General features: G+C 38.7%; 1 protein-coding gene and 1 pseudogene across 1 annotated transcript in view; both read right to left on the reverse strand.

The window, feature by feature from the left end:
- Positions 1-26,532, reverse strand: part of LOC118027043 — a 156,631-nt gene that overhangs the window by 95,714 nt on the left and 34,385 nt on the right. The gene's annotated exons all lie outside the window — the stretch shown is intronic.
- Positions 8,135-13,117, reverse strand: LOC118027042 (annotated as a pseudogene).

Consider the following 26,532-nt stretch of genomic DNA (forward strand, 5'->3'; position numbering starts at 1 on the left):
AGCTTAAGTCAGCGGGAACCAATGGCTCCTATTTGAGGGTAATAATGTATACCTCCACACACCAGTTTGTGCCTTGGACAAGCGGGCCTTGGCCATACTTTGGTGCCTGACCAAGTGATGTCAAATTACTCATGCTTTAAAAATTGCCCAGTGGGTATTTTGACATAATGTGTGCCCTTTTCATATGACCATATGAATTGAACTAGGTGCATGATGCCGAGAGATATTTTGATATCTACTTCTTAGCATTTTGTTTTTTGGGACTAGAAATCTATATGACTGTTGCTTGTCACAATGCCTGGCAATCAAGACCTATGTGTCCACTTCCTTTTGCACTCCTTCATGATTCTAATGCTGGGTCCAAATACTCCAAGTGTGTTTGTTTATTTGTTTGTTTTTATTATAGTAGCTACCACTTATCGAAGGTTTTCGGTGTGCTTAGGATATATTTCTCATCTATTATACTGAAGCCATACAAAAAGTCTTTGGGCTGGGTACCAGTCATTCTAATGGTGAGTAAACCAAGATTTAGAGGGCTTAAGGAACCTAACTGAGGTCATATTATCTGTAAGTGACTGACGGAATCTGAACTCAGTTTTGTCTAAATTTGAAACCCACGTTCTTTCCATTGCTTATTTCTTATTAAACTGATAAAGGGGGCGCCTGGTGGCTCGGTCAGTTAAGCGTCTGCTTTCAGCTCGGGTCATAGTCCCAGGGTCCTGGGATGGAGGCCAGCGTCAGGCTCCTTGCTCAGCAGGGAGTCTGCTTCTCCCTCTCCCTCTGCCACCCTCTCCCTGCTTGTATTCTCTCTTTCTCTCTCTCTCTGTCAAATAAATAAATAAAATCTTTAAAAAAAATAAATAAGCTGATAAAGGGACTAGGTGTTAAGACTTCTGATTCGGGATATAACAAAGTGTGATAATTAAAGATTCTCACCTATAAGACTGAAATTTAGGGAAATCAATCAAATGCTTATTTTAAAAAACTGAAAATTTCAGATTTACTTTTATTCCTTAGGTCTGATGGAAATAGACTACGTGCAATTACAATTCCTAATCTATGGATTCAAAAAAGATGGTGCTAATATGTAACTCTAAGATGGCACAAAGATATTCTTACCCAGGGTGTAGTCCCACCTAACCATTGTGATTGTTTGTTTATTTGTTTAAAGTGCAAGAAAAAATTAACAAGACATTCAATCTTCTTAGCAACTGTACTTCATTTTAAGTCCCTTTCTTTGCATGTAATTTATTTAATTAAAAAAAAAAAAAACAGTCCTTGCATTTTGAGGACTAACTACAAAGGAAAGGACCTAACAGGTCATGATAATAAAGTGAAATACCCTTATGTTTGTATTGTATGGCTTTACTGCTAATAAAAAAACAAATAACATTACTTACCTATTGTATTTACAGAGGTTCTATATATCTTTAAAAAGCAGGGTAATATTTCTCCACTTTCCTCTCTCCCATTGCATTTAATTAAAATGTGATCTTTTCTAAATTGACTGAGTCACTTGGCTCTGCTGTGTATATTTCAGGCTCCACGCATAAATTCTTGACCAGATTGCCATTTGGGGAGGATTAACCATTTTGCAATCTAATTTCCTTCCAGCAGAATGCCTCTGGTCCCTTGTCAATATTCAGGCAGAAAAAAAAATGAGATCTCCAAGGGTCTAGCACTCTCCATACAGATGAACTTCCAGGTTAATCTTCTTGATTACTTTCTCCTCCCCACCCCCACCATCTCCACCAGGAGAGGTTGCATATGGACAATTTCTCCTCAGATGGATAAGGATTGCATACTATCAACCCCAGTGAGTCCAGCCTTTGCCACACATGGCTAATGCCAAATTTCATCAGACAAATTCAAATCTCTTGGCCAGAATTGTAGTCCAAGGGATTTTTCTGTTGGACAAGAATCTGGGCTAGTGATTTCAAATTTCAATCTCATTGGTTTCAGGTGCCATGACTATTAGTGTTGGAAAACTTTTAGAGATCATTTAGATCACTGCCCTCATTTTTTAAACAATGACACTGAAATCCAGATAGGTGAAATTTAAATGTCACAAGCGATTTAAGGATAAAACCTGGACCACAGTCCTGATAATACATGTCCAATCAGGGGCGCCTGGGTAGCTCAGTCGTTAAGCATCTGCCTTCAGCTCAGGTCATGATCCCAGGGTCCTGGGATTGAGCCCCGCATCGGGCTCCCTGCTCAGCGGAAAGCCTGCTTCTCCCTCTCCCACTCCCCCTGCTTGTGTTCCTGCTCTTGCTATCTCTCGCTCTATCAAATAAATAAATAAAATCTTAAAAAAAAAAAATACATGTCCAATCATTTCTCTACATAATAGCGCTGCCTCATACAATGACTTTTCTTATTTAAAAAAAAATTATATTGGGCGCCTGGGTGGCTCAGTTGGTTAAGCAACTGCCTTCGGCTCAGGTCATGATCCTGGAGTCCCGGGATCGAGTCCCGCATCGGGCTCCCTGCTCGGCGGGGAGTCTGCTTCTCCCTCTGACCCTCCCCCCTCTCATGTGCTCTCTCTCCTTCTCCTCTCCTTCTCCTTCTCAAATAAATAAATAAATCTTAAAAAAAAAATATATTCACTTTTAATTCACTGAGGTAAATTAACTGAACAATTATTCTTATATTTCATCTTACTAAAACACATTTTTCCACCTTTTAATACCTCTAAAATAGTGATGAGTCTTAGAGGCACTGGTATCTTAATGCTGCTGATAGCCTGGTATCAGTAAAGATATGTCATTAGCCATTCATACACAAATTTGGTTGATATTCTGGTGGCACAACTGGACAAACACAACCCCTTGACACTTGACTGAAAAAGTTCTGTAAGAACTTTTGAGGAATTAATATAAGACAGTTTGTTAATATAAGACAAGATATTTCTCTGATAATATCAAGAAATATACAGCATCAAAACTTGTGTGTGTGTAGCTTGAATGAAAATCCCACAGGGGCGCCTGGGTGGCTCAGTCGTTAAGCGGCTGCCTTCGGCTCAGGTCATGATCCCAGGGTCCTGGGATCGAGTCCCACATCGGGCTCCCTGCTCTGCGGGAAGCCTGCTTCCCCCTCTCCCACTCCCCCTGCTGGTGTTCCCTCTCTCGCTGTGTCTCTCTCTGTCAAATAAATAAAATCTTAAAAAAAAAAGAAGAAGAAAGAAAATCCCCCAAACAACAGTGAAGTGCTCTTGAAAGAACCATTACATCAGCATTGCTCTTAGTTGCACAGAGAACCACACTGTGGAAAAGCACAGGCCTCAACAGAGGAGCAGAAATATGATTCAAAATAGTCAGAATCCGTGAAGCTTTAGGAGTATCTTAACTAATATACTTAGTGTATATATTCCATTTTATATATGTATGAGAGTGCTGTATAACCAAACTTTTCTAAAATAAATTAAAGTTATTTTCGATAAATTTAAAATAGAAATGTAAATCACAATTCAATTTTTCAGTGTTTTTTTTTTTAATTTTTTACTGGTAAATCGAATAATGATGTATTTTATAATTAATGGCAACTTGGATTTAATAAAAATAATGTGTATATTTACTTTTTAAAAAAGACTTATTTATTTAATTATTTGAGAGAGAGAGAGCACTGGGGGGAGGGGGCAATGATGTAATAAAAATAATGCCTATAGGAAAAGCATATCACAGCATGGAGGTGGGGAACAGTGAAGGAAGGAGCAAACTGGAGTCTGGAAGATCAACAAGAAGGTAGTTCTGAGTACGTGACTAGGGCCCAGGTACCAGCAATAGAGGAGAAAGAGGAAGATACATGATGATTCCCATGTATACATTCCAGGTGACTAAAAAATCATAGCATCATTGATTAAGAAATGAGAGAAATAAGACAGGTTGCTGAAAAATGAAGAAAGACTATTTACTAAAATAGAAAAGCCTCATGAGTAAGAGTTTCAAAGGTCTCTGAAAAAAAATCCTTCAATTTCTAGATGATTATTATTGTTATTATTATTTTTATAAAGAGAGAAAGAGAAAGCACCTGCATGGGGAGAGAGGAGCAGAGGGAGACGGAGAGAGTCCACGCTGGGCGTGGAGCCTGATGTGGGGCTGCATCTTACGACCCTGAGATCATGACCTGAGCTGAAATCAAGAGTCAGCACTTAATTGACTGAGCCACCCAGGCGCCCCTCTAGATAATTAATTCTTAAAACAAAAAGCAGTATTATATTTTATAAAAGAAACCAACAAGCTCAGGATGGCCAGAGGAAATGTTGCTGATTAGCCTAAGCAGGATAACCATTTCATAAATGTTAAAGAAATGAGAAATAAAAATGTAAAACACTGGCTCACTCTATCTGCTCTGCTTTATGCCAACGCCTTGACCATATATTTGTTTTTCTCTCAATGGAGTATACTGTAATCTCATCTTATGTTGAGTGTCAATCTGGTATTCTCCTAAAGTAATGGCAAGTTGCATTTCATCTCAACATAGGGCAGGCAGGAGTTCAGTAGGATCAAGCATGCTGCCAGGGACCTGGAAGGGGACCATTCCGTGATGGAGAGCAGGTATTGGGGTCTGAGAGAGGTGATGAAAGGAGATTCGGCTGCAGCACTAGCAGGAAGCCCAGCCTGGGAGCCCAGTAGATGGCAGGAAAGACGATGAGCAGGTAGATAGTGCCAGTTAATGTCAAGCCAGAAAAGTGTAGCATCAGCAGGTCAGAGACAAAGAGAATTCCCCAAGCAAGCAGGCAGCCTCAGAAGTCTGCCAGCAGATGGAAGGGGCTCGAATTCCTTGGTGGAGAATGCACTACCTAGATGAGCTATAGTAAAAGTACAGCATGACTTAAATTACAGGTATCAGGTAGGCTGAGACTCGGGCACACAGAGGGAAATAAGGATCCAGCTTCAGAAGAGAAGCACCAAACTTCTGGAATAAGACAGCTATAAATACTGGAGTACAAGGCATTGAAACTCTGCATAAAACAGGAAGATTATCCTGTTTTCAAGGAACCTATCATGTAATGGAAACTCCTACCTAATAGGATCAAGCTGTTTAATCTCCCCAAACCTCCGTTTCCTTGCCTATAACATGGGGACAGTTATATTTCCCTCCTGCTAGCTGTAAGATATATTGTTCAGTGAAAAAGAAAATCACAAAATTATATTTATTCTGTGATTCCATTTATATTAAAAATCTACATCCAAGCTTTCGTGTGAACATATGTACGCACACATACACACAGTCACACGCACACAGGATCTGGAAGGAACCACAGCCCAGCGCTATTAATGGTAACCATGGAGAAGAGAACGGGAGGGGTGACTTCAGTTTTATTATAAACAGTTCTGTTTCTTTAAATATTTTGCAATATGCACACATTAATATATGACTTCTCAAAGAAAACGCATCTTAAAATCTTTAGCTCGGAGGATTATTGTGAGGTTTCAACAACATCATGTTTGTTCCTGAGGTGTGAAACACAGGGACAGTCACAGAGGTAGACCTGCACAAATGACAGTACTTTGCTATTGTCACCACAGCAGCTGCCGTTAGAGGGGGAGACGGGAGAGGTCCCCCAAATCCTTAAGAACACAACAAAAGGAAAATAAAGGCAGAGGCACAGTTAGGAGCATAAACAAGCTATATTTAGACATCTGCACGGAGAGGACTGTGAAGTGACTGACGTGTGGTAAGCAGGACGGAGTCCACCTGGGAAAGTTCCATGGCAATGAAGCAGATTGAGCAGAATTCCGAGGGCGGGAAGAGACGTGGTTTGCCAGCACCACGTGGCATGAGAATTATCAGAGTGGGTTGGAGGAGCTAAAGATCTCAGGCTGCCAACACATTTAAGTCCACTTTCGGGTTCAAACCATGTCAGAGCCTTTCTCTTCTGGGATGAAAAAATCCAGCAGGCAGTGAGAGACATCGGATAGAGGTCCTCCAGGGGGCAGGTATAAGGAAGAGAGAGAAATGTGGATGGATTTAGAGAGGTTGCCATCTTTCCCCAGGTGCTCTGAGAAGAACCAGGCCAGCATTGCAGGAGGTTAGCCAACAGGAGAGGAGATGAGTGCCCCAGCTGCTAGAGCACCTTGTACAAGATACCCATTCACTGGGGCTTTGTTTATGTGAGGTCAAAATACTTCATCCAAGTCCACCACACTTCCATTTCCCTCACGGGGGTGGTAACTACATGGGACCATGCTGCCCCCAACTGCCTGCTCAGCAGGGACTAGAGGGCCTCATTGCCAATTCTTTCTGCTTTCTTAGAGCAGCTCTTCTGGGCAAGCCTAACGTGGTGTTGTGGACTGCCTGTTTGTGTCCCCCACAAATTCACATGTTGACTCCCTAACCCCCAATGGGAAAGTAATAGGAGATGTGGCCTTTGGGAGGTAATCAAGCTATGTATCAGAGTTTTCATAAGAAACAGAACAAAAATATTAGAGAGAGAGAGAGAGATGGAAAGAGAGAGAGATTTATTATAGGAAATGGCTCACATTATTGTGGAGGCCAAGTCCATAATCTGCTGTCTAGAAAACCAGGGGAACCTGTGGTATAATTCAGTCTAAGTTCAAAGGCCTGAGAACCAGGAGCACCAATGTCTGAGCGCAGAAGATGAACATCTTGGTTCAGGTGGAGAGTGAATTTGCCCTTTCTCAGCCTTTTTGCTCTATTCAGGCCCTCAAGAGATTTGATGATATTCATTGGCATTGGTGAGACTACTCTTCTTTACTCAGTCTATCAGTTCGAATGCTGGTTTCTTCCAGAAACATCCTCACAGACACACTGAGAAATAATGTTTTACCAGCTATCTGAGCATCCCTTAACCCAATCAAATTAACACATCATAGGGCACAAGGGTAGAGTCCTCGTGTTGAGGTTAGTGCTCTTAGAAGAAGAACCATGAGAGTGCTTATTTCCTCTCTCTCTCGGCCATGTGAGGACACAGCAAGAGACAGCCATTGGCAAACTAGGATGTGGGTTCTCACCAGACACTGAATCTGCTTGCAACTTGATCTAGAACTTCTCAGAACTGCAAGAAATGGCTTTTTGTTGTTTAAGCCACCTGGTCCCTGGTAATTTGTTACTGCAGCCCCAGCATACTAGGATGTGGCGAGTATGGGTTTCTGTTCCTGATCATTCACAAGGGTCTTTGAGTTTGTACCACCATCCTTAGGACCACTGACCAAGCTTTTGTGACCTACCACCTAGGACACCAGCACAATCACTAGCAAACTTATAGTCAAGTCTCCCTGGTTCTCCTAAGCCTATCCAAAATGTTGCTCCCTTTCTTGGTCATCAGAGAGCCCTTCTGAGAAATGAGCTCATGCAGCTTTTTATTCACACTTTCTTCCTTGGAGCACAGGCTGTCCCATGGCTTTCTTTCCCCCAGACTCTCCCATCTTACCCTCATGACTTCTCACTTTGCAGTTTCCAGGTCACTGGCAGCTTCTCCCTGTGTCAGCACACTGAGCTTCTCATGCAATGTGCATCTCAGGGGTGCCCATTCATCCATAGGCTCCACATTGGGTCACTCCACTGCCAGGTGCTAGGTGCATTCCTCAGTACACTGAGCTTCTCTTGGCCAACAGCAGCATAGTCATTGAGAACCCATCCCAGCAGACTGCCCAGCACTCTTTGAAGCCAGGCTTTGACTCTTTCTACCTCACTGTACCAACGCCCATCAAGCCCTCATGTAGGGCTTAGGAAGAAGATGAGCGGAAAGGTGGAAAAATGCCTGTGAGAGCAGGGATTCTGCAGTCCCAATCTCAGGCCATGTAAACCAAGACTCAGCACAATCTGTGAGGCAAGAAACCCTCAAGATGAGGATACACAGCTGAGGCCAGCCAGACATGCCACAGACTAATAACATGGGAAGGAAGCAAGTATACCCCAAGCAGTGACTTACAGGGAAGCTTAGGGCATGAGAATGGGACCCCAGAGGCAGGGCTTTGGTGAGAAGGAAGGTGATTTGGGCTTCTGTACTATTACATCCTAATTAAGGAAATTTAATTTCCTTAATGTCGGCTCTCTCATGCCTGACACTGAGGAATACGGGGCCCTGTAGCGCTTTGCTTGGTCTGCCATAACAAAATACCCACTGAGTGACTGAAACAATAGAAATTTACCTTCTGGAGGCTGGAAGTCCAAAATCAAGATGCCAGCAATGGGTTTCATTGTGTGTGTGTGTGCGTGTGTGTGTGTGTGTGTGTGAAAACCTTGTATTCTTCATGATTCAAGCTTATTTCTAGAAGATGTAGCATTTTTATTAGTGCTTTGGATTAGCCTTTGAGCTGTATTAAAAGATGGAGGGATGAACTTGTTACTTTACTGAAGTTCAACAAAGCAGATTCAAGTCAAAGATTAAATCATAGGTATTTCTCATCACACCAGAAACTGACTTCCAATACTAGATGCTGGAGGCAGAACTCTGACAGGCAACTGCCTCAGGTCAGGAAGGGGGAAGAGCATACCTGGAGGGCAGAGGACCTGGAAGTTTCCACAGCCTGATTCTACCCATTTGCTAAATAAACCCCCCTAGAAAACAAGGTCGATGAATTACAATATTGCCCAGGTCTCCTACTTGTGTCTTCCTAACCATCCAACCAGTAAATTACTACCCTGAATATAGAGTATGCAATTTGGGTCAGACAAGCAAATTCTAGATCAATCAGGGTTTCAGACCACTCCCATTGGAAGAATCTAGGACCCCAATCTCCATTTGGAACATTCCTTGTCATCCCTACAGAACAAGAGCCCAGATGCATGATTTAGAGAGATAAAACAAAACAAAAGAACCTATGGCATAAAGGGAAGCAACTGCAGACCACAGATTAAGCATGCTGCCAAGGCCTGTCAACATCCTCAATGTGAAGGTCCTACCCCTCTTTCCACTAGTAAGCAGTGGGAACACTATAGGCTGGAGTCCTAGCCCAGATCTGCCCCTCTCTAGGTTCAGAAAAGCTTGAGTCCTGGTTAGCAGCCCTACTGTCACATGTTGTAAGTATCCAAAAGATGTAAATAATAAATAAGACTGCATGGTTTTGAAGGTAGATGCAACGTACTTCCTGGTTTGCAGTATGGAGAAAATGATCACCCATCACTGGGTGCCAGAAACTGCAATCATCCACACAGTGCTATAGCATGCAATGTCAGCTCAGAAAACACCTCCCTCTCCTTAGTCACAGACAGACAGGTAACGGTAGCACAGGGTTTATTAAGCTGGGCCCATGGTGCTTTTGATGTATAAAGCCCAGACATTCTGCCAATTCTTCTTGAGCATTGACACCAGGAAAGTGACAGCTAAGTGGATGTTGTACACAAGCTCATCATCTGTCATCTTCACGTGGCCAACAACCATTGCCAAACGCAGCACCTTCTTCATCTGGAATCTGATCGTGGACTTCACTTCATCTACTTTGGCCACCATGTTCTCATTGTGGGTCAGCAAGGAAGGGAACTTGCCAGCCTTATTCAGGCCCAGGCCCAGGATTCGTGGGATCTGCTTAATCAGAGATTCTGAAGCCAAAAAAGCATCATACTTCTTGGCCAACTTCTTGACTAATTTTTTATTCTTGTCGAGTTTTTTCAGCGCCTCGATGTCCGTGTAGGCAAAATCCACAGTTTGGCCTCATCACAGTGCTGCTGGTCTCCCAAAACACATATGGGGAACTTGGGATGAGGAGTGCACTTAAGCCTGACAGTGTCCAAGAAGCATTTGTCCTTCTGAGCGTCCTAGTTCTTCAAGCTGATCTGCAGCTCCACCATATCCAAAAACTTCTGGCATTTGCACTGGTTGCATGCAGGACTTCCCACACTGCCTTGTACACGGTGTCATAGGAGACTTTGCTGCTCATGGTACCGCACGCCATAACGATGGGAAAAGAGACAACACAGGTTTCATTCTGAGACCTCTTCTCTTGGCTCATTCAAAGCCATCATCTAGCTGCATGCTCCCATGGCCTTTCCTTCGTGTGTACCCAGAGAGAGGGAAAGAGGGACCAAGCACAGGTGTCTTTTCTTATAAAGGCACTGATCCTATTGGATCAGGGTCTACCCCTATAACCCCATTTAACCCTAATTTTGTGCCTTAAAAGCACCATCTCCAAATACGGCCACACTGGGCATTAGGACTTCAAGGTATGAATTTGGGAAAGATGCCGGGGGACACAAACATTCAGTTCATAATAGGCCCCTAAATAGAATGGGCTTTCCCAGGAACTTATAAGCAATATTTGAGGATGCCTATAGGAAATTTAGAACTCTGATTTGATTATTAACATAATATATAATATTTGCTTTAATAATACAATGATAAGACTTTCCATGGAATATAAGGGAAAAGAAGACAGACCATTCAGGTGGGGACACTTTCCTTAGGAAAAGGAATTAGCATGAAAGGGACTGGATAATACTTCCTGTAGAACAGAAGTCAGAAGAGGGATCAAGTGTTGGAAGTGTGAAGTTTGGGGAGAAAATGGAGAGGTGCTGCCAGGGAGCTGAGAGAATCCTGTGCAATGCAAGATGTTCTACTCCGCAACTCTTTCCTCATAAGATCACAAGTCTGTTTGGATTTCTTATGAAACACAATGAAAGGATAAGCCAGCAATTGTTTACAACCAGGAAAGTACCACCCTTACAGGAGGTAGAGAGCAATGTGTGGCTGTGTTTTAGATTGTCATGACAACCGCAGAGCACCATTTATAGGCTTAATGTCCATAATGCAAGGGATGGTCCCACAGATTGAAGAATAGTGTTATCCAAACATCAATCAGTTTAGTCTAAATTTACCTAAGTCTCTGAGGAGTACCTGAGGCCCTGGGTCACAGTTATTTGTCTATTCATCTACTCATACATACATTTATTAAATTCCTACTAAGTATAGAAAAGCTGGGATAAACCAACATGAGTAATACATGGAGCTTGCTCTCAGGGAACTCATATTCTACATGCACAATTAAATATGATGTTCTATGATATGCTCTGTAGTAGTTGTATAAGTAGAGCAATAAGACAGTGATTAATTCAAACTGGGTAATAATAAAGAGAAGAGCATCAGAGAAAAATACATTCAAGCTAGGATAGAAAGAATGATTCGAATACCAGCAAGTTACCATTGCAGAAGTGAGGGAGAAGGCAATTCAGCTGGAAGGAGCAAGCAACACAAAGACATGAAGGCATGAAAGGATATGGTGTGTGTCATGTAGCACAGGATATGAAACATAATTTTGGTAGGTGAGACTGGAAAGACAGGTTGTGAAGAATTGTGAAAATCCTTGCTAGTCATTCTAAGAAGTTGGATTTCAATCTGTAGGAAAGGGAGACCTATCAAAGAATCCAATCCAGAGAAACGACATAATTATTTAGGACTTAAAAAACAGCTCACAACAGGGAAGGGAATAAAAAGAGGAAGACTATTTGAGGACATTGCATAGTGCAGAGGAGAAAAGATAAAGACAGTGGGAAAGGAGAAAGAAGAATCCAGCAAGTAGAGATAGGTATTTCAGAGCTGAAGTCGACACACTCCCTGTACTGTTGGGAAGTTAATTAAAAACAGTCGGAGTGGTTTTACCAGGTTTCTGTGACACCAGTTAAAAGTAAAATTTAGTGAAATGACTCTTTCCAATATTGGCATTTTATGGACTTAAAGAAGACCAAATGGGAAAAGAAAAACAGAAAGCAATTTATTGTGACAAAAACTACATGATCTTGTGTTAATTATGGATAAATCTATATTTACTTAATCAGCTATGAGCTTACCCTTCTACGTTTCCCTGAAGAACTGTTCATGTAAAATCATCTACCATGTTCCCAACATGCCAGTGGGCTTTAGAGATAAGTTCTCTCTCACGGTAAGGAGTTTTCAACACACAGTGATACCTCTGAAATTTCTTTCTCTAGCAATTTGGTCTTCCACTGACTTGTTATTTTGTTTTCCTATAATCAGGACATTGCCCATCTGTCCAATAATGCTTTAGCCTGAACAATATGGATGGGACGGGTGACAAGGGAAAAAGCCAGCCGAATGATATTGCTGCTGCTTTAATCTTTACAAAGCTTAAATATGAGGGTCTCAATGTCCCCAGTAATCTTAACTCACAGAATGGACTATCAGACTTTTCCCAGACAGGAAGTGACCTTGCTTTTCCTCCTTTCAATGCACCACTGTTCACTTGAAGATTTGGGAAAGGTCATTGGACTGGGTTCTAGCATTGGCTCTGTGTTCACTAACTTCCAAGAATGCTGACCAGATTCTCAAAATCTACTCGGCTTATTAGAGATGCTGTTGCCCTTTGGGGCCAGCTAATTCAGCATGTCACGTCGAGGCAAAGGATTTCCAGACTTGTTGGATTATGGCTTCTGGCAATGGGTGCTGCTGGCTCTGTTGTTGTTTTGATTCCCTGTTGTTTCTGAACTTTCAGAAAGGAAGTCAGTGGGAATCAAACATATTTGGTTTTTATTACGCCATTTCCATATAATCTTACTCTATAATTGTTTAAATACAATGCTCATGTTATTAAAGAAGAAAATAAACACAATTCAATTGTGGTTGTATATAATTACATTTAGAGTCGTAACTGATAACACGGAAGAGTTTCAACTTCAATACTTTCCAGTTAGGCAAAAGGCAAGGTAATTATATTAGTGTTATGTAGTGTAATTCTAGAATTTTGCAACTAGGATTTTACTTCCTTTAGTCCAGGAATGTTTCTTACCTACGCAAGTATCTCATGCATGCCATTAAATGCATGCTAGTGTCCTTAAACACTTACCTAGTCCAGGGTTACAAAACAATAAGCCATCTTTACAATGACTAGCCTTTATTGAGAACTTACTATGTGCTAGTTATAGTGTTGAGTGCTTTAAATGTATTAACTCATGTAATCTTCACGCCTGTAAGGGTGCTACCATCATTACTCTTCCTATTGTTCCAATAAGCTACAGATGCAAGGAAATTTTTCCAAGGTAACAAAGCTCATAGGTAGGAGAACTGGGGTTCTTATTCCAGAGTCTGTACTCTTAACCACCAAGGAAAAATTTTTGTCGTTGTTTAAAATATGTACACACATAGGAAAAAGTCATGAAGAGTCATATCGGCATTTTCCAGAGATGGGATTTCACATGGTTTTAATTGTATTTTTAAATTTTTTTTTATTTTGAGATGTCTAAATCTTTCTACAACAGAAGTGTTGTAGAAAGACTACTATGCAGACTTCCCATATAGTCTTTGCCATGCTTCTCCTAATGTTAATATCCTACATAATCTGAATACAATTTTTGAAACCAGGAAATTAATATTGGTACATACTATAAGCTAAAGTACAGACCTTATTCAAATTTCACCAATTTTTCCACTGATGTCCTTTTTCTGTTCCAGGACCCAAACCAGGATCCTACATTGCATTTAATCATCATGTTTTCTTAGTTTTCTCCAATCTGTGACAGTTCCCCAGTCTTAACTTTCCTGACCTTGACACTTTTGAAGACTGCTGGTCAATGGTTTGGCAGAATGTTTGTCGATTTGGGTTTTACTAATATTTTCTCATAATTAAACTGAAGTTATGCATTTTGGGCAAGGCTATCACAGAATTGGTATCCTCTGCATCATAATATAGTATACCTGATGTTGAAAGATCTTAATTATGATGATATTAACATTAATAATTTTAAGTTGGTGTTTGCTAATTATCTCCCTGTTTTCCCTTTGTATTTAATAAATATATTGTGTAAGACCTTTTGAAATTATGCACATGCCCTGCTTCTCCTAAAACTTTTACCTGCTAATTTAGCAACTATCCATGGATTGTGCCTACAATTACTACTGTGGGGATTACCTAATAAAGTTTGTATTTCCTTTGCCTCTTCTATGTTGATGAATTGGAATTCTTCTGTAAGAAAGAGTTACCTCTCTTCTCCCCCATTTTTCTACTTGTCTGATTATTTATTTATATCAATATGGGCTTGTAAATATTCATTTTATTCTATTGGTTATAAATCAATACTCTCATCTATTTTGTTCCAGGTTTGGCCACCAGGAGCTCCTTTAGTGTGAGTCCTGTCCTTTCAACATAATCCGTTCTTTTTCAATCACTTCCTTATTTTCTGGTACAAAAAGATATTCTCAGATCTTGTATTTTCCCTAACCCAGTATGGGAATCAACTATTTCTCCAGAGACCTGTTTTTTTTTTTAGTTGGAGAATGATATTTAGAAACCAAGGTCTGGGCACTAGGTATGCTCATTGCTACTGGGTTTGCCTTTCTTCTAGGCACACTCAGTGGACATGTTAAAAAATCTATGTATGTACAGTCAACCACATATACACACACATCTATATTTATCTGTGTAACTATCTGTAAAACTATATTAAAAACCACAGGTTCATACTGATGACTCCAATTTCAATTCAACACCACAGCGTTCATTTTAGCCTTTTCCTATTCCTCATTTGTAACATTTTTTTTCCGACCGTAAGAAATGTGGTTTTAATTATCTACAATATGTTTTACTTATTTGTGTAATCCTAGTACACCCAAAAAGCAGTCTCAGAATTGCTAACCCATATTGCTACAAGAAAAAAATAATTACTAATGAGAAGACAGCATGTGTATACAATTCTTTTGGTCTTTTGCTTTAAAAATACTATTTTCCAAAATAGGTTAGTTCTTTTCTTCCCCACCCCATTATTTTTTCATTATTTACATTTCCTCATATTTAACAATAGACACATATTGTTTCATACATTTTTAAGACAATATTCTCTGGGGTCTGTAGAATGGCTAGAGGATAGAAACTGTAGTGAACAAAATAAAGTATGAAGGTGAAAACAAATATAAGTTTCCTAAAATAATACTATTATCTTTACCACTTTGGTAACACGGGCTTACAGACATTTTTGTTGGGTTCTGCCACCGGGTTTGTGGACTTTTGCCTCAAGGTGCCCTGAAGCTCCAGCCCCAGCCCCTCCTGCCGTCGCTCAGCTGTCACGTGGCTCGTTCTCCCCCTTTCCCCGCACTTAAGATAGGCACATCATTTCAAGTCCAGGAAAAGGTTCAGGACATTTAAGAATCATTAAAAAAGAAATCAAGAGAGTACCTTCACTGATATTTTTTGTAAAGAAATCAAGTCAACAACATCTTTTGTGTCCTTCATAAAAGTATATTCCAGGAAGATTTGGGAAACATCGTGAACCGTTATGTTTACGCTGATAAATTTACACTCTTGGAAACATAATGATATATATAGTTGATTACTCATAATGCAGATATGACATTGTCCTAGAAAAGAAATTAGGAAACTTCCAATAAACGGACCATTTCCTTTGCATGGAAATGAATCACCCTCCGACACTCATTATGGCAGTAAAACAGAACAGTTCTAGACTTGCAAGTCAAAACCCTTTTCCCATTAAAAGTAATCACTCATTAAAATGTGAAAATAACAAGTCTGGTTTTCAGGAACTCCCTGAATCTAAAAGCAGGGGACTGCCTGCATTTCAATTTATTCCAATTTCGTGTTTGTTTCATTTGCATCTCAATTCTGTCCAATGCATTCCTGGAAATCAGGTTAAAAGCAAATCACATTTTGCTTTAGATATTTGAGGCTTTATTTTTTATGTAGAATCCAAAGAAATCATATATATGCCCAATAGTATGTCACAGAAGCAAAAATATAATAAGAATAAAACTTTTATCAAAATATACTTGTCAAATAACATTCTAAGTCTTAAAAATGGTCTCAAATGTGTGTTATACAATGTTTATGCATAGGCCCCAGTGTACTAAAAATGCACATAGAAAATGAAAACTTCACTTGTATTGTTAAAAAGGAATAAAACTAAAATCAGTATATTGGCTTTAACACTGGTCGTATTTATAATTAATATACTTCTGGTTGATTTAGAATTTAGAACATCTGAAATTAGAAGAAAGCAGGTGGGGGATAATTTGGATTGCTCACTTTATTTTAAATAGCTGTTCAGAAAGTTTGATGTTTTTCTCTCCCCTTTCCCCTCTCCGCTTACCCCGTTTCCTTCTTCTCCCTCCCCACTCCCCTCTCCCTTTTCCTCTGCCACATCACCCTCTTCATTAATATGTCCATAGCAAACAGAGGCGACAAATCTCTTGCACTAACTTCTTTCCTTGGGGAGGAGGGTGGGTGAAATTTACTGTCATTTTTTTGACATTTCAATTTTTTGAAAAATTTTTCCCCAGCTCTATTAAGCTACAATTGGCATAAAAAATTGTAAGATTTTTAAAGTATACATTGTGGTGGTTTGTTACACATTGTGAAAGTATTCACCCCATCTAGTTAATTTTAACACATTTATCAACTCACATATCTTTTTTTTTTATGAAAACACTTCCCACACTTAAGTTTTACTCTCTTAACAAATTTCAATTATACAATACAGTGTTTGTTATCAACTATTGTAACCATATTGTACATCAGATCCTCAGCTCTTATTCATCTTATAGCTGAAAGTTTGTATCCTTTTACCAGCCTCTTTTTATTTTCCCCATCCCCGGTCCCTGACAACCACTTTTCTACTTCTGTTTCTATGACTTTGACCTCTTTTTAGATTTCACATATAAGTGATACCATGCAGTATTTGTCTTTCTCCGTCTGACTTATGTCACTTAGCACAATGTCCATATTGTCACAAATGGTAGGATTTCCTTCTTTCTCATGGCTGAATAATATTTTGTTATATGTATTATATATATGTGTATATATATATATATATATGCATATTATACATACACACACACATCTTCTTTATCCATTCATCCCCATGGACACTGTTCAGGGACACTTAGTTGTTTCCAGAATAAAATCTTTACATTTGATTTTGTGTTTTGAATTTCCTACTTCACCATAGAAGAATAAAAGGAAATAAAATGAAAACTTTGTCAATAAAACACACTGCTTATTATAATTTTTTAAATTTTACATATTTTTTCATACAAGACAGTCTATAAGAATCAAATTGCTGATATTTGATTTCTATATTTCATATATTTTACACAGACTATTTCAACACAGAATATTTGAAACTGGTAGTTTCTTATTGAGATTTTGACAATTATTTTCATATTGATTCATTATTTTATATTGAGAAACCGAAAGCCTATAAAGATTGAAGAACTAATCCAAAGTCATATATTTCTATTACAGTAATAAATAATATTAAAATATTAAATATTAGATTTACAAGAATATAAAGATATTGCATATTCAGAAAATAAACAAATATTACATTAACTATTTTTTCTTAGACAATATTTTAATTGAAATATAATTCACATACCATATAATTTACTCATTTAAATTATACAATTCATTGGGTTTTCATATATTCACAGAGTTAAGCAACCATCACCACTATTTAATTCCAGAAGAGTACCACCCTCACCAAAATACTATATCCATTAGCAATCACTCCCCATTCTTCTCTAGCAAACATTAACCTACTTTCTGTCTCTGTGGATTTGCTTAATCTGGATATTTCATATAAAAGGAATCAAAATATGGTCTTTTATATCTGGTTTCTTTTGCTTAGCATGTTTTTAAAGTTCATCCATGCTGTAACATATCCCAGATTTTTTTTTTAAGATTTTATTTATTTATTTGAGAGAGAGAGAGCACAAGAGTGGGGAGGGCCAGAGGGAGAAGGAGACTCTCCACTATGCAGGGAGCCTGACTTGGGGCTTGATCCCAGGACCCTGTGATCATGATCTGAGCCTAAGGCAGATGCATAACTGACTGACTGACCCAGGTTGCCCCTTTTTGTCCATTTTTATGGCTGAATAATATTCTATTGCATAGATATACCACTTTTTTAAATTCATTCATCAATTGATGGATATTTGGTTTATACTTTTTGGCTATTATGAATATTGCTGCTATGAATATCATGTATAAGTTTTTGTATAGATAGATGCTCAATTGTCTTGGGTATATACCTAGGAATGAAATTTCTGGGTCATATAGAAACTCTACGTTTAACTTTCTGAGGAACTGCCAAACTGTTTTTCCAAAGTGGCTATGTCATTTTACAATCCCATCAGTAATATGTGAGAGGGTCCCTATTTCTCTTCATTCTTCCCAGTGCTTGCTATTATTAGGCTTTTTAGTTCTAGCCATTGTTATAGGTATGAAATAGTATCTCACTGTGATTTTGATTTGTAGTCTTTAATAACTAATGATGTTGATCATCCTTTCATGTGCTTGTTGCCCATTTGTATATCTTCTTTGGAAAATGTCTATTCAAATCCTTTGCCCATTTTTAAAAATTAGGTGATTTGTATTTTAGTCATTGAGGTGAATAATTATACATTTTGGATACTAGTCCCTTATAGATATATATGTTTGCAAATATTTTTTCCCATGCTGTGGGTTGTCTTCCACTTTTTTTATAGAGTCCTTTGAACAGAAATTTTAAAGTTTGATGAAGTCCAATTTATCTATTTTTATTTTGGTTGCTTGTGCTTTTTGTGTCAAATCTAAGAAATCAGTGCGCAAGTCAGAGTCACAAAGATTTACAGTTACGTTTTATTCTAAGAGCTTTATAGTTTTAGCTCTTACACTTAGGTCTTTGATCCTTTTTCAGTTAATTTTTGAATATGTTGTGAAGTAGGAGTCCAACTGCATTCTTTTGCATGTGGATACCCAATTGTCCACATTTATTGAAAAGACTATTCTTTCTCCCATTGAATTGTCTTGGTACTTATTAACTATATTACACTGCTGTGTTGGACCTCATCAACATCACATACTGCTAAAGTAGTTCCCTCTTCTGTGTCAGTGATTCCCTTTCTTCTCTGGCCTCAGCATTTGGGTTCAACTGCAGATAGAAGTCATTCCGACAATTGTTAAGGATGTTTTAAAAACCACTTTAAAGAATTCCATTGTTCTTTCACTTATTGTTCTATTGCTCCACCCTACTCAGTATTTGTTCATCAAAAGAAGTTGTCAGAAGACTTGAACAAAGAAACTACAAAACTGCCTGAACTGAGATGTGGTCCCCTTCCTTCAAGTCTTGTTTGCCTCTAATCCAACCCAGAAATCTGGATTTCCAAACACCACTCGTTGAAAGTGAGATTGCAGCAGCGTCTCTGGCCTAGTCAGCCCCTACTCTGACACCCAGAACAAAGGTAAGCTGGAAAAGGATAAAAAAAAGGCCCAATGGAGACAAAAGAACAGCCTTTTCCCAAAAACAATTAATAGAGAAAACACCTCATCGTTTGACTTTCCCATTATGGCACAAAGACAAATTTTCTTTTTTTTTTTTTTTTTAAGATTTTATATATTTATTTGACAGAGAGAAATATAGGGAGAGATGGAACACAAGCAGGGGGAATGGGAGAGGGAGAAGCAGGCTTCCCGCGGAGCAGGGAGCCTGATGTGGGGCTCGATCCCAGGACCCTGGGATCATGACTTGAGCCGAAGGCAGACGCTTAACGATTGAGCCACCCACGCGCCCTGTGACAAATTTTCGAAATTATTTGAAAAAAGTTAATGACCCAGGAGTATAAGATCACCAAAAAGTGTACAAAAATGTTGATAGCAGCTTCTCAGAAAAAAAAATTATCTTGTTTAGTTTGTGGGTTCTGTTCTTAGAGTAAATGCTTGGGGCTCTAAAGACTGTGGAGTTCATTAAAGAACTGTACTTAGATCGGGTGAGGACATCTGGATTACATTAGGGTCTGAAAGCAGCACAAACTGTGGAGTGTTTAGAAACAATGTTAGTGCTGTATCACAGTCACAACAATAAATACTTTAGCAAATTAATTGTTACCTAGCATGCATTTAATAATAATAATTTCTTGTGTGAATCTCAGCTCACCATTTGTCACTGAACCTGACTAGTTAATAACTGTGTAGATGTCTCTCATGGCTTTAAAATATTGACAGCTGATTAAACTGACATTTTCTAAACAACCTTAAGAATTCTTTTTCATTTAATCTAGAAGTTTCATTAATTGATTAAAAAAAAAAAAACTAGGTTGGCAATGAGATACTAATGCATGCCCACAAGAATAGCTAACATTTTGAAGACTTACAATACCAAACACGGATGAGAATGTGGAACAACTGGAACTCTGAAACATTGCTGGAGGAAGTATAAATTAATAAAATAATTTGGAATATGGCCATTACAAATTAGAGCTAATCATATGCTGATTCCATGATTCAAGAATAATTATTTCATGTGACCACCAAAACACACGTATAAAAATATTGATGGCAGCTTTCGTCATAACAGCCCAAACTGGAAACAACCCATATCCAATAATAAGAAAATGAGGAAATGAATTGTATGTGCTCATAAAACAGAATATTACACAGAAATAAAAAATAGATTACAACCACAGACATGCAACCACATACTTTCCCAGACATTATAGTGATCAGAAGAAACCAGACACAAAAAGTACACTATATGGTGCTATTTATATTAAGTTCAAGAGCATGCAAATCTAATTCAAGATGTTAGAACATAGAAATCAGAGTAGTGATTACTTTTGGGGGAGGTATTGACTGAAAAATGAGGAAAATTCTTTGGTATGAGAATAGTCTGTCTTGAGCCAGGTATTATATAGGTGTAGACAGGAAAAATAGATCAATCCATGCATTTTTAATTAATGCACTTTATGTACTTCATTCACATATAATAAACTTCTGTAAAAAAAAAATTTAAACAAGGTGGGAGAAGTGGCCCAGGAAAATAGAGAAAATATACAACCTTTTTTAACATGAAACAAAACGTTACTCTCATCCACCTGTAAGAGAAAAACAGAATGAAGAATTTAAAGCTAAGAAGCTAGAGCACAGTTGGTCTGAAAAATGGTGTGATGAAGACATCAGACATCATTCCCACTCCCCTACTGCCAATTTGAGTCCATGCATCCTACTATTTCAACTCCAAGAAATAGAAGGATAAGCACAAATTATCTGCTGCAGATGCAACCCAGTTCTTACTTCAAATCATGGGATGTGACAGAAAACTAGATCCTAAAATTTCTAGAGTTCATTTCTTTTACTTTCCCACAAACTCACTTCTCATCCAAAGAATCAATCAATATTCAAGTTCAGCCACACTAAACTAAGTCATATGTTAATTCAATTCTACTTGAATGGCTTTTACATAATCCCTAGGCAGGGACCTTTTCAAAATCTTTGCTCAGTACATTTCCTGGGACACTGCTGACATTCAGTTGAGTGTAGTATAATTAATATCATAATAACAATAACACACAAGGAAAATGCACACCTCCTGCAGTTTGCAGAAATACCGGGCTGTAGCTAACACAGAATTTTAATTCAGAAGCAACAAAGAGCGATCGGAAGGCAGCAAGAGCAATTGGATTCAATAAATTCACAGACTCAGCCTAAACTGCAGGAAAAACCATACTTATTAGGCAAGCTATCCTATAGGAGACAACTAAATTAAGCAAGATAATTTCGTGTTCCTAATGCATTTACTTGGCTACAATGAAGGCTGATGTCTTAGTAGCTACATGAAGTCAAACCTCCGTCTACAGGTAGAAGGGACTGGAAGTGTGTGTGTGTATGTGTATGTGTGTCTGTCTGTGTGTTTACATCTATGTATGTATGTCTGTGCATATTAGGAAATGTTCAACAGGACTGATGGGTAGGGTGAGAAAGGAAGAAAGAGTAATAAAACACTTTTGTGACTGAAAAAGATTGTCTAATTAATGAAATGAGTTACACCTTTAGCTCCTTATTCCCACTACAAGAAGAACTGCTGGTATAATGAGGATTAATAAACATTCCTTCAAAGTGCAAAGTTGTTGTTTTTTCCTCTGGAGAGCAGCCAACATCTCTTCTCCAACCCTCAGGTCAGGCGCACACGTCTGACTTTGCCAGCAAAAAGAAAACTACTCTGGCCTGCATTTCACGTGAACACCTGTCAAAAAGCCCCAGGGCAAGGAGGATTTTCCCCAAATCCAGGCTTCATCTGAAAGGCTCCTTTTACAATCCTTAATGGGTGAGGCTCCCTGAACAGCAACAGCAACATTACCAGAGAACTTAGAAAATGCAAAATCCCCTACTCTCCCCCTGACTTACTGAATCAGAAACTTCGGGGCTGGGGCCAGGGAATCTGTCTTTCAAGAAGGCCTCTCCACGAGTTGACACATGCTCATCTTTAACTTGTTTTCCTCAGTTCCACATCCTCTTCTACCCCCTCCAAAAGATAGATGGATAAATAAATAAATAAATAAATAAATAACTGGCCTGGTCTCTCCTTCAGCAGGGGCAAATCTCTCTACTTGCCCCGTTACTTTTTTTAAATCATTCTTCGTGGTGAAGTCATCGTTCCCACTTGTCACTTCACACAACATTATTCAAACAAGATATACTCTCCCGCTGGTGATCATCAGTATGCAAAAGAAGTTTTTTTCCGTCCCCAAATCTTGCCAGTATCTATTGAATTGTATTAGGGCCACCACATAGCACACAGATGTTCTGGAACCCAGCTCTCAGTATCATGTTTCAGAGCATCCCACCACAGCCATACCTCAGCCCCCAAAGCACAGTTCTCCTACATCCTATATGAGTTTGCATTTAAGACTCTGTAGAAGAGATCCTGTGGCTGTATCATTATTTTATTTCTAGACGATAAAATGTGGAGGAAGTAACTCATGTGTGACATTTTTGGGTCAAGATTTTTATGAAGCAGGTGTTCCTTTTACCCCACCACCTACTAGATGCACAGAGTGTGGGGCTCCACACTGGGGGCAGTGGTTCTCAAATTTTACCATGGATCAGAGTCATCCAGAAGGCTTTTAAAAATGTTAATCACCAGAACTCAGTTTGTATTCAGTAGGACTAGGGTGGGGTCTGAGAATTTGTATTTCTAATAAGGTCCTAGATGAGGCCAGTCCCCCTCGTCTCGGGACCACACTTGGAGAACCACATGGGTCTGAACTATTGTTCTAAAGAATGGTAGAGCCAAAAGAAGGAAGCTGCTTCCCTGGGGGACCTTGGAGAGGAGAAATGTTAGCTGATCAAGAACATCAACCTCATTCCATCTTTGAGCAAGACATAAACTTCTCTTGGTTTGGAGCCAATGTGCCCCTACCCTCTATTTTCAACCATCGTTTGTTCTACTCTTAAATAATAATATTGCCTAGGAAAGTAAATTTTGACATCTTTGAGATCTTATGCAAAAATATATTTATAATATCCATTAATATAAAACAACAGACACTAAACAAACAAAACACAAAACACAGACAAAAATGAAATGGTATGCATCTTAAATTAGAAATAAGCGATTTCTAGTTTTTCTTTTTTGTCATAGGTTTTTTTTTTTTTCAGTGTGTATCTCCCCCAGGGTTTCAACAAGATTTTTATGGACTACTTTTCCTTAGTGCAATATAACATCTTTTTCTGTCTAGTTTTATGTCAATCAATGTCTTTTTGTGAGGCCACCAGGACAAAGCTGTGTCTAATTTATCTTTACTTTCCTGGTGCTTAACACAGTGCCTGGCACGTGGTTGAGATTCAAAGAATACATTGGTGAGATGAACAAATAATAATAATAATAAAGCATGGCAAATGGACAAATGAATATTTCTAAAACTTGGTTTTGTTAACCGTCAGATCCTAGGTTCCATTTAATTCCACAGATGCATTCAACAGGTACTGTTGAGATGCTAGGTAAAAAACAGGAGACAAAGTCCCCGCTCTCAGAGTTTCTCTCTATGAAAAGAGACATAAAAAAGGAAATGTTTTTAAAAATGCAATACAACCAAATAGAAACAAAACTAAAGTGAGACAAGTAACAGTGAGGGTAGATTCATTAGGAAAATTAAAATAGGCTGCTGCTCTCTGAGATGCTTGACGTAGACAAAAGTACTTGGCAAATTTTATTTGCATAAAAAAAGGGGAAATCTCCATGGTACCAGTAACACTTATTAATAGGTTCCTGTATTAGGGTCTAATACATCACCCACGGTTAGTCTGACAAAGCACATGGCATGCAGCAGACACAGTGACGTGACTTTGTCGGTCTTCTGTACAAGCGCTCACCTCCCTGAACTCCCAGAGATGGAGTAAGAGGGTTATAAGTCCAGTTAACATTGTCAGAGCTTTTGTTAAATCTCAGAAGGCTAGGGGTGCCTGGGTGGCTCAGTTGGTGAAGCAGCCAGCTCTTGATTTTGGGGTCCTGGGATCAAGCCCTGTGTCAGGGCTCCACACTCAATAGGGAGTCTGCTTGAGCTTCTCTCTCCTTCTCCCTCTGCCCCTCCCCCCAAATAAATAAATCTTTAAAAAATCTTTAAAAAAATTATCAAATCTTAGAAGGCTACACTGTGAATATATTGCCCCTACTTTGCAATCTGCTATATTTCCCTTTTCATCTTCATCTGTTTATTTTATAAATACCCAAACCGAAATGATAATTGATTTAGAATGATATATGAGTTACAAGCCCCAGATCTGGGGTCAAATAGACCTATTTCAAGTCACTCAATGACCTAGAAGGCCTTGGGTAAGTCTAAACTTCTAACGTTTCTATACTCATTGAATGAGATCACAATAGTGACTCTTTCATGCGATTTGGGAGAGGGATTACATGAGACAATTGCATGTAAACACTTGCATTGTAAATAGTCATTCAAGTTGTGCAATTCTAAGGAGGATAAGAGTATGTTCAGTAGGGGTGAGAAAATAAGGTGGTCATAGTGAAAGAGTATCAGAATTTGAAAATATAGTGGTAAAACCATTCCGGATTTTGGAGTTTTACAATGAGGCTATTGTGATGAGTTGCTGAAAATAAGTTTGATGGAATAGAGGAGGGTAGAAGAAACTGTGAGTCAGGGTGTTAGGCGTTGAACACAAGGATAATGATAGAGGGTAGGAGTCAAGTGCTAAAGTTATTAAAAACATGGAAAAGGGAAGTCAGTAGATGACTGTCAAAGAAGTGTTCTTCAGTTGATTCCTCTATTACGTACCACCTAGTACTTTTCCTTTGTGTCACTCATCTAAGGTACAATTAATTCATTTATTTATTAATATCCATCTGTAGGATAATAAGCTTCTTGAAGGTTAAGAGCAAGTATATCTTGTTCCCAAGCAATTCCATTTACTTGTAAAATACAGAGCCAAACAAAAAGCATAATCAGTGTTGGATGGGTGGATGGATGGATGGATGGATGCATGGATGGATGGATGGATGGACTGAAGGACTACTTGGCAGATAAACAAATAAGAGATACTACTAAAAATAAATGGCATCAAGATAAAAAGAAGAGAGCTTCCAGAGTAAGGTCTACAGGATGATTATCTTTAAAGCAAAATTATACCTAAGAATCCAGGATGTCTTAGTGAGGGGTTACTTATTTCCCACCTCCCTATTTAACTCCTCCTCTTTCCCAGATTAATAAACCATATCTTTAGAAACTTATTTGATAATTAATAATTAAAATATGTGTCCCGAATGCTCCATCAAGCATACTACTAGAATCTCTCAGCATTGTTTATCACCTTGGCAATACACATAACAGTTTAAAATGTGCATGACTTTGAGCCAACAATTCCATTTCTAGAAATTTATCCTACAGATACACTCATTCAAGTATGTGTACTATGCATACAAAGATTTTCCTTGCAACATTATTTAAGATACTAAAAAAAAAAAGACACTAAATATTCCAAAATAGATTTGTTAAATAAATAAGTGATAACATTCATACAGTTGAATTTTATACACCATCAAAAATATCCTGACCTTTAAATATTCTCCATGATATACTGTTAAATAAAAAAATATATATAAAACATGGAATAATCTATATAGGATGGTTTCATTTTTAAAATATATAAATGTGTAGCGGGGGCAGGGGGCAAATATTTCTAGATAGCACTCAGGGGCCTCCTCTTTACTTTCTTTTCCTCTCCTGTCTCTCCCTGCTCTTGTCATGTCTTATTAAGGGTGAGTGGTCCTTGGTGAGACATAATATAAAGATTTTTGAGCATAACACACAAACATTTGCCAGGAGAAACTGTCACTATTAGCCAGAAAAGTACTGGTTTGGCTTGTAGATATTTTACTCTGAAGACTGGAAGGTGCTCCAGCTTTCTTTGGCTCTGTAGAGCTCAGGAGAGAAGGGGTGGACTCTGTCTTCTGTCTCTAGGTGACATCCAGGCACTTGAGCATCAAAGTTTTCAATGAAAGTCATAGGTAAGACCAGGAGCTTGTGGAGGAGGAGAAGGAGTAAACCAGAGTGAGAGGGATGAGATCTCTGTGATTATGTCTCAACTGGGATCTGTCTGAACTGACAGGTGGCATGAATTAAAGGAAATGCTTTGCTCCACCCTCGGGACTCCAGAGATAAGTGTGTCAATACTGTCCACACTTCCAGGTTCTCCTGGTATAATGAGGTGGCAAAATATGTATGTTTACATATATAATTGCATATGCAAAAAAACAATCTTAAGATACAAACCAAGGTGTTAACAGTGATTGTTCTCATGGAGTAGATGGTTGCATTTTGGTGGGAGAGAGGTACTA

This window comes from Mirounga leonina, unplaced genomic scaffold (assembly GCF_011800145.1).
Source record: "Mirounga leonina isolate KUSES-001 unplaced genomic scaffold, KU_Mleo_1.0 Mir_357, whole genome shotgun sequence".
NCBI lineage: Eukaryota > Metazoa > Chordata > Mammalia > Carnivora > Phocidae > Mirounga > Mirounga leonina.